This window comes from Ornithodoros turicata, chromosome 10 (assembly GCF_037126465.1).
Source record: "Ornithodoros turicata isolate Travis chromosome 10, ASM3712646v1, whole genome shotgun sequence".
NCBI classification, from domain to species: Eukaryota; Metazoa; Arthropoda; class Arachnida; order Ixodida; family Argasidae; genus Ornithodoros; species Ornithodoros turicata.
In genome coordinates this window covers 20,782,162-20,794,122 of record NC_088210.1, presented here as the reverse complement: position 1 = coordinate 20,794,122, position 11,961 = coordinate 20,782,162, and the positions used below count along the sequence as shown (strand labels likewise).

At 41.7% G+C, this 11,961-nt stretch overlaps 3 long non-coding RNA genes across 6 annotated transcripts; 1 reads left to right on the top strand and 2 right to left on the bottom strand.

The window, feature by feature from the left end:
• On the top strand, positions 1-7,210 carry LOC135370285 (uncharacterized). Of its 2 annotated transcripts, XR_010415284.1 has the most exons (6): positions 1-119; positions 1,611-1,701; positions 5,677-5,761; positions 5,830-5,923; positions 6,478-6,561; positions 6,941-7,210. It is a non-coding gene; the product is annotated as an uncharacterized LOC135370285 (long non-coding RNA). The 2 variants fall into 2 exon arrangements; XR_010415285.1 differs by lacking the exons at positions 1-119; positions 1,611-1,701 and adding an exon at positions 5,525-5,608.
• Positions 7,211-8,958: 1,748 nt separating this feature from the next.
• LOC135370671 (uncharacterized) lies at positions 8,959-9,668 on the bottom strand. Its single transcript, XR_010415423.1, has 5 exons — positions 9,596-9,668; positions 9,435-9,514; positions 9,276-9,353; positions 9,117-9,194; positions 8,959-9,035 (listed from the first exon to the last, which is right to left on the bottom strand). It is a non-coding gene; the product is annotated as an uncharacterized LOC135370671 (long non-coding RNA).
• A 95-nt stretch (positions 9,669-9,763) lies between these two features.
• Positions 9,764-11,159, bottom strand: LOC135370284 (uncharacterized). 3 transcript variants are annotated; one of them, XR_010415282.1, is made up of 7 exons: positions 10,719-11,159; positions 10,558-10,637; positions 10,397-10,476; positions 10,236-10,315; positions 10,075-10,154; positions 9,916-9,993; positions 9,764-9,834 (listed from the first exon to the last, which is right to left on the bottom strand). It is a non-coding gene; the product is annotated as an uncharacterized LOC135370284 (long non-coding RNA). The 3 variants fall into 3 exon arrangements; XR_010415281.1 differs by lacking the exon at positions 9,916-9,993; XR_010415283.1 differs by lacking the exons at positions 9,916-9,993; positions 10,075-10,154 and having other exon boundaries at positions 9,779-9,834.
• Positions 11,160-11,961: the final 802 nt, after the last annotated feature.

The following is an 11,961-nucleotide window of genomic DNA, read 5'->3' as shown; positions in this document are numbered from 1 at the left end:
TGCGTGTGAACACAGCCAACGGGTCATTAGACGAAACCATTGTTTTTCCTATCCTTGGTCTCGTGCTTGACTCAGATAAGACAGCGATAGCTTTTCCTGGTACTGCATACCTTAACGTAGTAAGTGGCTTCTTCTAACACTGGTTTGCGACTTATTTGATGAAGCGCAACGTGCTTTTGAAAGTGTGGAAGGCGTTTATTTACTTCGACGTGTCTCCCCAACGCGCAACGGCATGTAACAGGGATCCCCTTACGATGCACTGACATGAGTACAGGCTACTGTTGATGTATGTACAGGCACCGTCCTCAGAGTGTTTGCCTTCCCTGCACGGGGAGCAGTTTTAAGCAACTACCTCGTGTAAGAACACGGTTGTGAATAGTACGCTGGATATACGATACCGTGCAACCAGTACATGGCATGTATATTGTAATGTATGTGATGTCTGTACGTAATACGCGCAGTGTGTTATGTATGCTCTCTGGGTTGTCGTACGAATGTAATCGTCGCCTACTGTTGGCTGTGCCGCACATTCGTAACCATGGTCCATATTTCATTTTGCAATGCGCTATAGGATCAGGGACATTTGATCGAACACAGTTTCATCGAAAAATTGACTTTTCATCGAAAGCCGTTCAATCGAATGGTTTCTTATCTCAGATGTAGTTCCGTAGCCGGACTATTTTTTTTTAACGAAAGAAAATAAATACAAAAACGAAGTACTTCTACCTACAACGATACAAAAATCGAAGAGAATTCAACAAGAATGAACGTCCAATGTAGTGTGACACACATAAAAACACAACTGGACAGTTTCTTCAAGACTACCAGCCGTGTTTACAGAAAAGGCAACCACACTTCAGTCTGACGGTCACAAGGACCGAGCAGGAGGGGAAGGGGTTCGAGCCCCCAGGGTCTAGGAGAAGCCTAACCAGACTTAACATCCTTGGGGCAATCTAGACTAGCTCCCTAACCCGATCTAATATCCAACGCTAAAGTTCGCTTTTCACAAGATGGTGGCCTCCGCACCTGTTAGGATTGCCATTGTCGTCTATCTGCTGTTGCACAAGTGGTTCATGTGGTGTAAGACACACGTATATAAACAATGTTCTAGACCACGCAATTTTGTAAGTGTTATATTTTTCGATTCGGTATGCAATATTTAGTTGTTCAAACTTTTGATAATGCATAAAACCCAGTGGTCCGGGTACAGACATGCACCCCCTGTTGCATCAGGTGCATTCAATACATTACACATGACTCAAGTTACCTGATGAGTTACCTTTAACCAAAACCATACATCAGATTAAATATATGTATATATATATAAGAAAAGTATGAAGCTGGTTATTTGGTGATTAGTGCTATTACCTACCCTCATGCACGAGGAACAAGATACTCCAAAAGATACAAGATATTTCGAGCATCTGGTGATCACGTCTTTGCTGAGATTATGGCTACTAATCCAATAATTTTCGATATTTCACATCTTGAAGATGCCAAGGGGTACCTCTTGCTTTTTTTCTCAAGTTACTGTCAAAAGATAAATGTGCTCCTATTGAGCTCAATTCAAACACACACACTCTCTCTACATAATCCTCTTTGATCTGCAGTGGGAAAGGGACAAGTAGAAGAACTTTCCAAATGTGGCCTCTGAAGGTGCCAAGGAGTTTGTCTTGCTTTTTCTTCATTTGCTGCCAACAGGTAAAAGTGCCCCTATTGAGCTCAATTCGAGTACACATACTCTCTACATGATCCTCTTCAATCTGTAGGGTCAAGGGACAAGTAGAACTTTCCAAATGTGGCCTCTGAAGATGCCAAGGAGTTTGTTTTGCTCTGTTTTCTCCAGTTGCTGCCAAAAGGTAATGTTGCTCTTATTGAGCTCAATTCGAGTACACATACTTTCGAAAGTATCCTTTTTAACCTGCAGGGGGAAAGGGACAAGTAGAACTTTCCAAACGTGGCCTCTGAAGATGCCAAGTACTGCTTTTTTCTCCATGTACTGCCAAAAGGTAAAAGTGTTCCTAGTGAGCTCCATTCAAGCACACACAAACTCTACATGATCCTCTTTCATCTGCAGGAGTAAAGGGACAAGTAGAACTTTCCAAACGTTGCCTCTGTAGATGCCAAGTATTGCTTTTTTCTCCAGGTACTGCCAAAAGGTAAAAGTGCTCCTAGTGAGCTCCATTCGAGCACACACAATCTCTACATGATCCTCTTTCATCTGCAGGGGTAAAGGGACAAGTAGAACCTTCCAAACGTTGCCTCTGTAGATGCCAAGTATTGCTTTTTTCTCCAGGTACTGCCAAAAGGTAAAAGTGTTCCTAGTGAGCTCCATTCAAGCACACACAATCTCTACATGATCCTCTTTCATTTGCAGGAGTAAAGGGACAAGTAGATCTTTCCAAACGTTGCCTCTGTAGATGCCAAGTATTGCTTTTTTCTCCAGGTACTGCCAAAAGGTAAAAGTGTTCCTAGTGAGCTCCATTCAAGCACACACAATCTCTACATGATCCTCTTTCATCTGCAGGAGTAAAGGGACAAGTAGAACTTTCCAAACGTTGCCTCTGTAGATTCCAAGTATTGCTTTTTTCTCCAGGTACTGCCAAAAGGTAAAAGTGCTCCTAGTGAGCTCCATTCGAGCACACACAATCTCTACATGATCCTCTTTCATCTGCAGGGGTAAAGGGACAAGTAGAACTTTCCAAACGTTGCCTCTGTAGATGCCAAGTATTGCTTTTTTCTCCAGGTACTGCCAAAAGGTAAAAGTGTTCCTAGTGAGCTCCATTCAAGCACACACAATCTCTACATGATCCTCTTTCATCTGCAGGAGTAAAGGGACAAGTAGAACTTTCCAAACGTGGCCTCTGAAGATGCCAAGTATTGCTTTTTTCTCCAGGTACTGCCAAAAGCTAAAAGTGTTCCTAGTGAGCTCCATTCAAGCACACACAATCTCTACATGATCCTCTTTCATCTGCAGGAGTAAAGGGACAAGTAGAACTTTCCAAACGTTGCCTCTGTAGATGCCAAGTATTGCTTTTTTCTCCAGGTACTGCCAAAAGGTAAAAGTGTTCCTAGTGAGCTCCATTCGAGCACACACAATCTCTACATGATCCTCTTTCATCTGCAGGAGTAAAGGGACAAGTAGAACTTTCCAAACGTTGCCTCTGTAGATGCCAAGTATTGCTTTTTCTCCAGGTACTGCCAAAAGGTAAAAGTGCTCCTAGTGAGCTCCATTCGAGCACGCACAATCTCTACATGATCCTCTTTCATCTGCAGGGGTAAAGGGACAAGTAGAACTTTCCAAACGTTGCCTCTGTAGATGCCAAGTATTGCTTTTTTCTCCAGGTACTGCCAAAAGGTAAAAGTGTTCCTAGTGAGCTCCATTCAAGCACACACAATCTCTACGTGATCCTCTTTCATCTGCAGGAGTAAAGGGACAAGTAGAACTTTCCAAACGTTGCCTCTGTAGATGCCAAGTATTGCTTTTTTCTCCAGGTACTGCCAAAAGGTAAAAGTGTTCCTAGTGAGCTCCATTCAAGCACACACAATCTCTACATGATCCTCTTTCATCTGCAGGAGTAAAGGGACAAGTAGAACTTTCCAAACGTGGCCTCTGAAGATGCCAAGTATTGCTTTTTTCTCCAGGTACTGCCAAAAGGTAAAAGTGCTCCTAGTGAGCTCCATTCAAGCACACACAACCTCTACATGATCCTCTTTCATCTGCAGGAGTAAAGGGACAAGTAGAACTTTCCAAACGTTGCCTCTGTAGATGCCAAGTATTGCTTTTTTCTCCGGGTACTGCCAAAAGGTAAAAGTGCTCCTAGTGAGCTCCATTCAAGCACACACACTCTCTACATGATCCTCTTTGATCTGCAGGGGTAAAGGGACAAGTAGAACTTTCCAAACGTGGCCTCTGAAGATGCCAAGTATTGCGTTTTTCTCCAGGTACTGCCAAAAGGTAAAAGTGTTCCTAGTGAGCTCCATTCAAGCACACACAATCTCTACATGATCCTCTTTCATCTGCAGGAGTAAAGGGACAAGTAGAACTTTCCAAACGTTGCCTCTGTAGATGCCAAGTATTGCTTTTTTCTCCAGGTACTGCCAAAAGGTAAAAGTGCTCCTAGTGAGCTCCATTCAAGCACACACAATCTCTACGTGATCCTCTTTCATCTGCAGGAGTAAAGGGACAAGTAGAACTTTCCAAACGTTGCCTCTGTAGATGCCAAGTATTGCTTTTTTCTCCAGGTACTGCCAAAAGGTAAAAGTGTTCCTAGTGAGCTCCATTCAAGCACACACAATCTCTACATGATCCTCTTTCATCTGCAGGAGTAAAGGGACAAGTAGAACTTTCCAAACGTGGCCTCTGAAGATGCCAAGTATTGCTTTTTTCTCCAGGTACTGCCAAAAGCTAAAAGTGTTCCTAGTGAGCTCCATTCAAGCACGCACAATCTCTACATGATCCTCTTTCATCTGCAGGAGTAAAGGGACAAGTAGAACTTTCCAAACGTTGCCTCTGTAGATGCCAAGTATTGCTTTCTTCTCCAGGTACTGCCAAAAGGTAAAAGTGCTCCTAGTGAGCTCCATTCGAGCACACACAATCTCTACATGATCCTCTTTCATCTGTAGGGGTAAAGGGACAAGTAGAACTTTCCAAACGTGGCCTCTGAAGATGCCAAGTATTGCTTTTTTCTCCAGGTACTGCCAAAACGTAAAAGTGCTCCTAGTGAGCTCCATTCAAGCACACACAATCTCTACATGATCCTCTTTCATCTGCAGGAGTAAAGGGACAAGTAGAACTTTCCAAACGTTGCCTCTGTAGATGCCAAGTATTGCTTTTTTCTCCAGGTACTGCCAAAAGGTAAAAGTGCTCCTAGTGAGCTCCATTCAAGCACACACACTCTCCACATGATCCTCTTTGATCTGCAGGGGTAAAGGGACAAGTAGAACTTTCCAAACGTGGCCTCTGAAGATGCCAAGTATTGCTTTTTTCTCCAGGTACTGCCAAACGGTAAAAGTGCTCCTAGTGAGCTCCATTCAAGCACACACACTCTCTACATGATCCTCTTTGATCTGCCGGGGTAAAGGGACAAGTAGAACTTTCCAAACGTGGCCTCTGAAGATGCCAAGTATTGCTTTTTTCTCCAGGTACTGCCAAAAGGTAAAAGTGCTCCTAGTGAGCTCCATTCAAGCACACACACTCTCTACATGATCCTCTTTGATCTGCAGGGGTAAAGGGACAAGTAGAACTTTCCAAACGTGGCCTCTGAAGATGCCAAGTATTGCTTTTTTCTCCAGGTACTGCCAAAAGGTAAAAGTGCTCCTAGTGAGCTCCATTCAAGCACACACACTCTCTACATGATCCTCTTTGATCTGCAGGGGTAAAGGGACAAGTAGAACTTTCCAAACGTTGCCTCTGTAGATGCCAAGTATTGCTTTTTTCTCCAGGTACTGCCCAAAGGTAAAAGTGCTCCTAGTGAGCTCCATTCAAGCACACACAGTCTCTACATGATCCTCTTTCATCTGCAGGGGTAAAGGGACAAGTAGAACTTTCCAAACGTTGCCTCTGTAGATGCCAAGTATTGCTTTTTTCTCCAGGTACTGCCAAAAGGTAAAAGTGCTCCTAGTGAGCTCCATTCAAGCACACACACTCTCTACATGATCCTCTTTGATCTGCAGGGGTAAAGGGACAAGTAGAAGAACTTCCCAAACGTGGTCTCTGAAGATGCCAAGTAGTGCTTTTTTCTCCAGGTACTGCCAAAAGGTAAAAGTGCTCCTAGTGAGCTCCATTCAAGCACACACACACTCTACATGATCCTCTTTGATCTGCAGGGGTAAAGGGACAAGTAGAAGGACTTCCCAAACGTGCTCTCTGAAGATGCCAAGGATTTTGCCTTGCTCTGTTTTCTCCAGTTGCCGCCAAAAGGTAAAAGTGCTCCTACTGAGCTCAATTCAAGCACGCATACTTTCCAAATTATCTTTTTTATTCTGTAGAGTAAAAGGGACGAGTATGAGAACTTTCCAAATGTGGCCTCTGAAGATGTCAATGGGTCTTGCTTTTTTCTCGAGTTACTGCCAAACGATCAAAGGGCTCCAGAAAGTGCTCTTCTTGTAACCGACTAAATATCTTCCGCCTTTTCCATGAGTTGAGATTCCCTTTTCCTCCAGCTTCCGATAAAGTTTGAATTCTGGCACATTTGAGCAGTTTCATTTTTTGGTAAAAATGGCAAAGAACGTAGGCCGTACCTCTTCGTATTTTTCATTCTTTTTTTAGCGTCAAAATTCGAATGTCTTTTGCCGTGTAGCAGTGGGAAGGCGAGGACGCCTTGCACCACATTTTCGCTCAAAAATCGAAAGGGTGAATCTGTTATATGGTCTATGCTGTGAGCAAAGTGAAAAGTGCAGTGATCTGGATCAAATATGATTCGCGGATGTTCTCATGATGATGATTTTTATTTGCTTTTTATTTTTATTTGCCAGGTAGATCTGGGAAGACGGGAGCACCTGCCACTTTCGGACTTGGAAAATGGCAAGAGGATTCTCTCATTTCATCATTTCCACTTAGTGAGGAAGTGCTTCTTATAGATACCTTGCTCAAATGCTCAATTATTTATTGGTGTTCTAATGATGATATTATTTAGAAGGTTCAAATAAGGAAACATGTCGAAAAACACAATCATTAAAATAAAGTTGTCGCTATTGTTCACTAAAGGCGTAAGTCTTGTATTTGCTCCCGTTTTCAGAGGGGGAGAGAAAAAAATAAGTGCTCATTACTAGTTGAAATTATGCGAAGTGATTGTGTTGTGAACCTGGAGCAAAAGTATTGAATTTCGTCCTGAGAGACACAACTTGTTCGGTTTTATTTTCCCTGGAAAAATAAAAATGTTTTTACTAGCTCACACCATGCGCAAATATTCTCTAGGTGATGTTGATTATTTTGCAGGTGGGCCTGTGCAGACTGCGCTCATGCCGAATTTTGCCCTGAAAGAATGCCAGAGCTTCTTCGTTTTCGCAAAAAAAAATCACAATAACAATGAGCTCAGTTGAAGCACAAATATTGTCCAGAAGATCGAATTCATTTTACGAGGAGTTAGGTCCTCATGGCATACCGATCGCCAGCTGATTATTTCTTGGTGATTATGTCTCTGATGATGATGCTTGATTCCTTTCAAGTGCCTACTGAACCTTTAATAAAATATTTTTGCAAATTTGTGTCTTTATGTAGTATTGTGGGCTACCTACAACACGGCGTCCTCAAGGTATGTACGGATCTCCCGCAAAAGTAGTTTACCGCACTTCACAGTTTCAGAAGTAAATAAAACGCCAATTAGTAAGCTACATTTTTGTTAAATAGCCGAACGGAAATTTCGGCTCAATGGAACTGCCGCGAAACCAAGGCGGAATTCAAAATTCGCGGGCAAAAAATGGACTCTTCCGAGAGGGAGGTAAAGGACCTCCCTCCGGGCGAGTTCATTAATGGACTCTTCCAAAATAGGGGGGTAAAGGCCCTCCCTCCGGACGAGTTCATTAATGGACTCTTCCGGGGGTGTCCTTTACCTCCCCGGACGAGTCCACTCCAACTCGGTCACCTTGATTGACCTTGAAAGACCTCTACTTGACCTCTATTCGACCTCTAAAACGACCTTTTCAAACATTGAAAAATGGCAAAAAATTTTGAAAACTGAAAAACCTCGATTGACCTTGTTTGACCTTGATTGACCTTGTTTGACCCTGAATGACCTTGTTTGACCTCTAACGTGGCCTTGAATTAGTTCCGGACGTCTCCGCTAGGGGGCTACCACCATTTTGCGAAATTTTTCTTGCTTTTCAGAAAATGGTCACTTTTTTTACAACATTGATGGACTGCGCCGGGTGGGGTGGGGGAAGGGTTCTTTGCCTCCAACGAGGAAGAGTCCATCTTTAGCTCGCTAGTTTGGCTCTAGTCCTCCAGGGTCGTCTACCCCGCGTTCCTGTCACTAAATTGAGACCTGCTTATCATCGAAACTAGCTCGAAGGTTAAAACAAAATGAAGATAAAATAACGGACTACCTTACATACCTTGCGGGCCTTGTCTTCTACGGCTCATTGCTCGTGGTACCAAATATAGAGTGCTATTTGAACGAAGACAATCACAAGAGCTTGCTCGGTTTTTATTCAACTCTTGGAAAGACACATGATAAGCATATCCCTCGTCGGGGAGAACGAAGACGACGTCCCGTCAGCAGTCGCCGTTGCTGGCGGCCAAACGTTCCACAAAGCGTCCTAATTTGTGATCAATATCTGCTACAAAGTAGTCATTATCTAATAGCAAACATGTGGACATGATTTCAGCTGGTTATGTGCGCTTTTATTCCTTGGCTAAAAGTGGAGAAAATGGGAAGGCAATTTCACCGGCCAAACTTCGAAGGTTCTTCCACCTGTCCCTTTCCACCTGCAAATTAAAGAGAGGATCATTTATAGAGTTGGTGTGCTTAATTTGAGGTCAACACGAGCACTTTTATTTTTGGCAGAAAATTGAGAAAAACGTGGGTCTCTTGGCATTTTCCATGGCCAATATATGAAGGTTCTTTAAATATCCATGTCTTTGCTAATTTAACGAAAAAACAAAGTGCTCAAAATTGTGTTATGTACCTATGACAACCTCATAGATACTCGAGAAGATCTGCTTATTTATTAGCGCAAAATTAGGAGGTACGCTTTAATTCTAGCGCATAACATGTGCAGAAACAAATACATATTTGACAAATTTTGACCCTAAAAACCACAGGAGGCTAGCCTGAGCTCTTGTGCCATTTTTAGCGAAAAAATAAAAGTGCTCAAATCGTGCTAGAATGTAGCACAGTGCAAGCTGCTCTTTAATCGTGGCTCAAGACTTAATCAGAAAAAAATATATTCAAATTTTGACCAAAGGAGCTTACACGACGAAGAGAACGTATGCACACTTTCAGCTTTCCTCACCGAATGGAGAACACATGAGAGTCCTCTTGTCCTTTTTCAAGCCAAAATGTTTAAGAATGCCCTTGTCTCTCCAGTTCCACCTACAAAATAATAATAATAATCATCAAGAGGATGTCTGCGAATTATTTGAGTTAATTATAAGCACTTTCAGCTTTCCTCACTGAATGGAAAACACATGAGTCCTCTTGTCCTTTTTCAAGCCAAAATGTTTAAGAATGCCCTTGTCTCTCCAGTTCCACCTACAAAATAATAATAATAATAATCAAGAGGATGTCTGCGAATTATTTGAGTTAATTATAAGCACTTTCAGCTTTCCTCACCGAATGGAAAACACATGAGTCCTCTTGTCCTTTTTCAAGCCAAAATGTTTAAGAATGCCCCTGTCTCTCCAGTTCCACCTACAAAATAATAATAATAATCATCAAGAGGATGTCTGCGAATTATTTGAGTTAATTATAAGCACTTTCAGCTTTCCTCACCGAATGGAAAACACATGAGAGTCCTCTTGTCCTTTTTCAAGCAAAATTGTTTAAGAATGCCCTTGTCTCTCCAGTTCCACCTACAAAATAATAATAATAATAATCAAGAGGATGTCTGCGAATTATTTGAGTTAATTATAAGCACTTTCAGCTTTCCTCACCGAATGGAGAACACATGAGAGTCCTCTTGTCCTTTTTCAAGCCAAAATGTTTAAGAATGCCCTTGTCTCTCCAGTTCCACCTACAAAATAATAATAATAATCATCAAGAGGATGTCTGCGAATTATTTGAGTTAATTATAAGCACTTTCAGCTTTCCTCACTGAATGGAAAACACATGAGTCCTCTTGTCCTTTTTCAAGCCAAAATGTTTAAGAATGCCCTTGTCTCTCCAGTTCCACCTACAAAATAATAATAATAATAATCAAGAGGATGTCTGCGAATTATTTGAGTTAATTATAAGCACTTTCAGCTTTCCTCACCGAATGGAAAACACATGAGTCCTCTTGTCCTTTTTCAAGCCAAAATGTTTAAGAATGCCCCTGTCTCTCCAGTTCCACCTACAAAATAATAATAATAATCATCAAGAGGATGTCTGCGAATTATTTGAGTTAATTATAAGCACTTTCAGCTTTCCTCACCGAATGGAAAACACATGAGAGTCCTCTTGTCCTTTTTCAAGCAAAATTGTTTAAGAATGCCCTTGTCTCTCCAGTTCCACCTACAAAATAATAATAATAATCATCAAGAGGATGTCTGCGAATTATTTGAGTTAATTATAAGCACTTTCAGCTTTCCTCACCGAATGGAAAACACATGAGAGTCCTCTTGTCCTTTTTCAAGCCAAAATGTTTAAGAATGCCCTTGTCTCTCCAGTTCCACCTACAAAATAATAATAATAATAATCAAGAGGATGTCTGCGAATTATTTGAGTTAATTATAAGCACTTTCAGCTTTCCTCACCGAATGGAAAACACATGAGAGTCCTCTTGTCCTTTTTCAAGCAAAATTGTTTAAGAATGCCCTTGTCTCTCCAGTTCCACCTACAAAATAATAATAATAATCATCAAGAGGATGTCTGCGAATTATTTGAGTTAATTATAAGCACTTTCAGCTTTCCTCACCGAATGGAAAACACATGAGAGTCCTCTTGTCCTTTTTCAAGCCAAAATGTTTAAGAATGCCCTTGTCTCTCCAGTTCCACCTACAAAATAATAATAATAATCATCAAGAGGATGTCTGCGAATTATTTGAGCTAGGTATAAGCACTTTCAGCTTTCCTCACCGAATGCAAAACACATGAGAGTCCTCTTGTCCTTTTTCAAGCCAAAATATTTAAGAATGCCCAGGCTACGAAAAAAATATGCTCAAAAGACTTTTATCTGCAGGGAACTTTAGCGACCTACCGCAAGTTATTTTATCAAATTTTATTGTCAATAAATTTAATTTCGTGGGAGCTCGAAACACAAAGCGCATGACTTACCCCACACTACTAAAAAAATATACTCCTACCACAAAGGATAATAAATGAAAGAGAAAAAAGATGCGGAAACCGGCGTTACCAGACGCGGAAATTTTCGGCGGCATTCACCTCCCTGTCAAGAAGCCAGGCCAAGGGCGGCGCGGAGGATATCAACCTGCCCACTTCAGACTCCTTTGCAACATTTTTCAACATTCAACAACATTCATTCCTTTGAACGCCACAGTCATATGAAGGTCCAGTGAAGTTGACAATAAACACATGCCATCGGAGGACGTAGTGCAAAGATGATGCTTTTCGCATCCAACCTCATGAACAGCTGGACAACTATATGCCGTTCTATTCTTTCTGCAGCACTTGATTTTAGCCCTCGAGAATTTACAGTGTTCACCGACTCAAAACCTGCGCTGCAAGCTATTGAGAACACAAGCATACGAGGCACGTCCGTGGCTGCTGCAGGAGTCAATGTCAAGCCAAAATATCAAAATGTCAATGAGAACTGACTTTTCATTCGATAACAGAACGCTCTTGGGCGCTGTGACAGGTCCTGCGTATTTATTTTATTTTTCGAAAGTTAATCTTTAGAGCCGGGTTAAAAAAGGATCCGTTAGAGGCAAAGTTGCAATCAACGGGTTTCTTGTTGTATCACCAGCTATAGAACTTTCTCATTGACATTTTGGTCCTAGTCCTTAATTAGAAACCGGACTACACAACAATAGTTTAAGTATCCTCACACCACTGGGAACACTATGTAGAGTCTTTTTGCTGTGCCATTTTTTTTTACGATTTTCGCTCATTTTTCGTGAAACAGCAGTCTCTATCGACAGCAAAAGACTCCTTATCCTTTTATCCCCCCGCCCCCAGGAGCTTGTGAACTCTTTGCTGTGCCTAAGCAATTACTTTAAGCCACTAGTTAAGCGATACAAGGAGTGCAATATACCAAGACAGTAAAGAAATTTCTCGATATTTAATTCGCAACAATTGAAAACATCATACATAAAACCTTGAGCTTGAAAACAAGGACAATACGACGGCTTTGATGATGCAT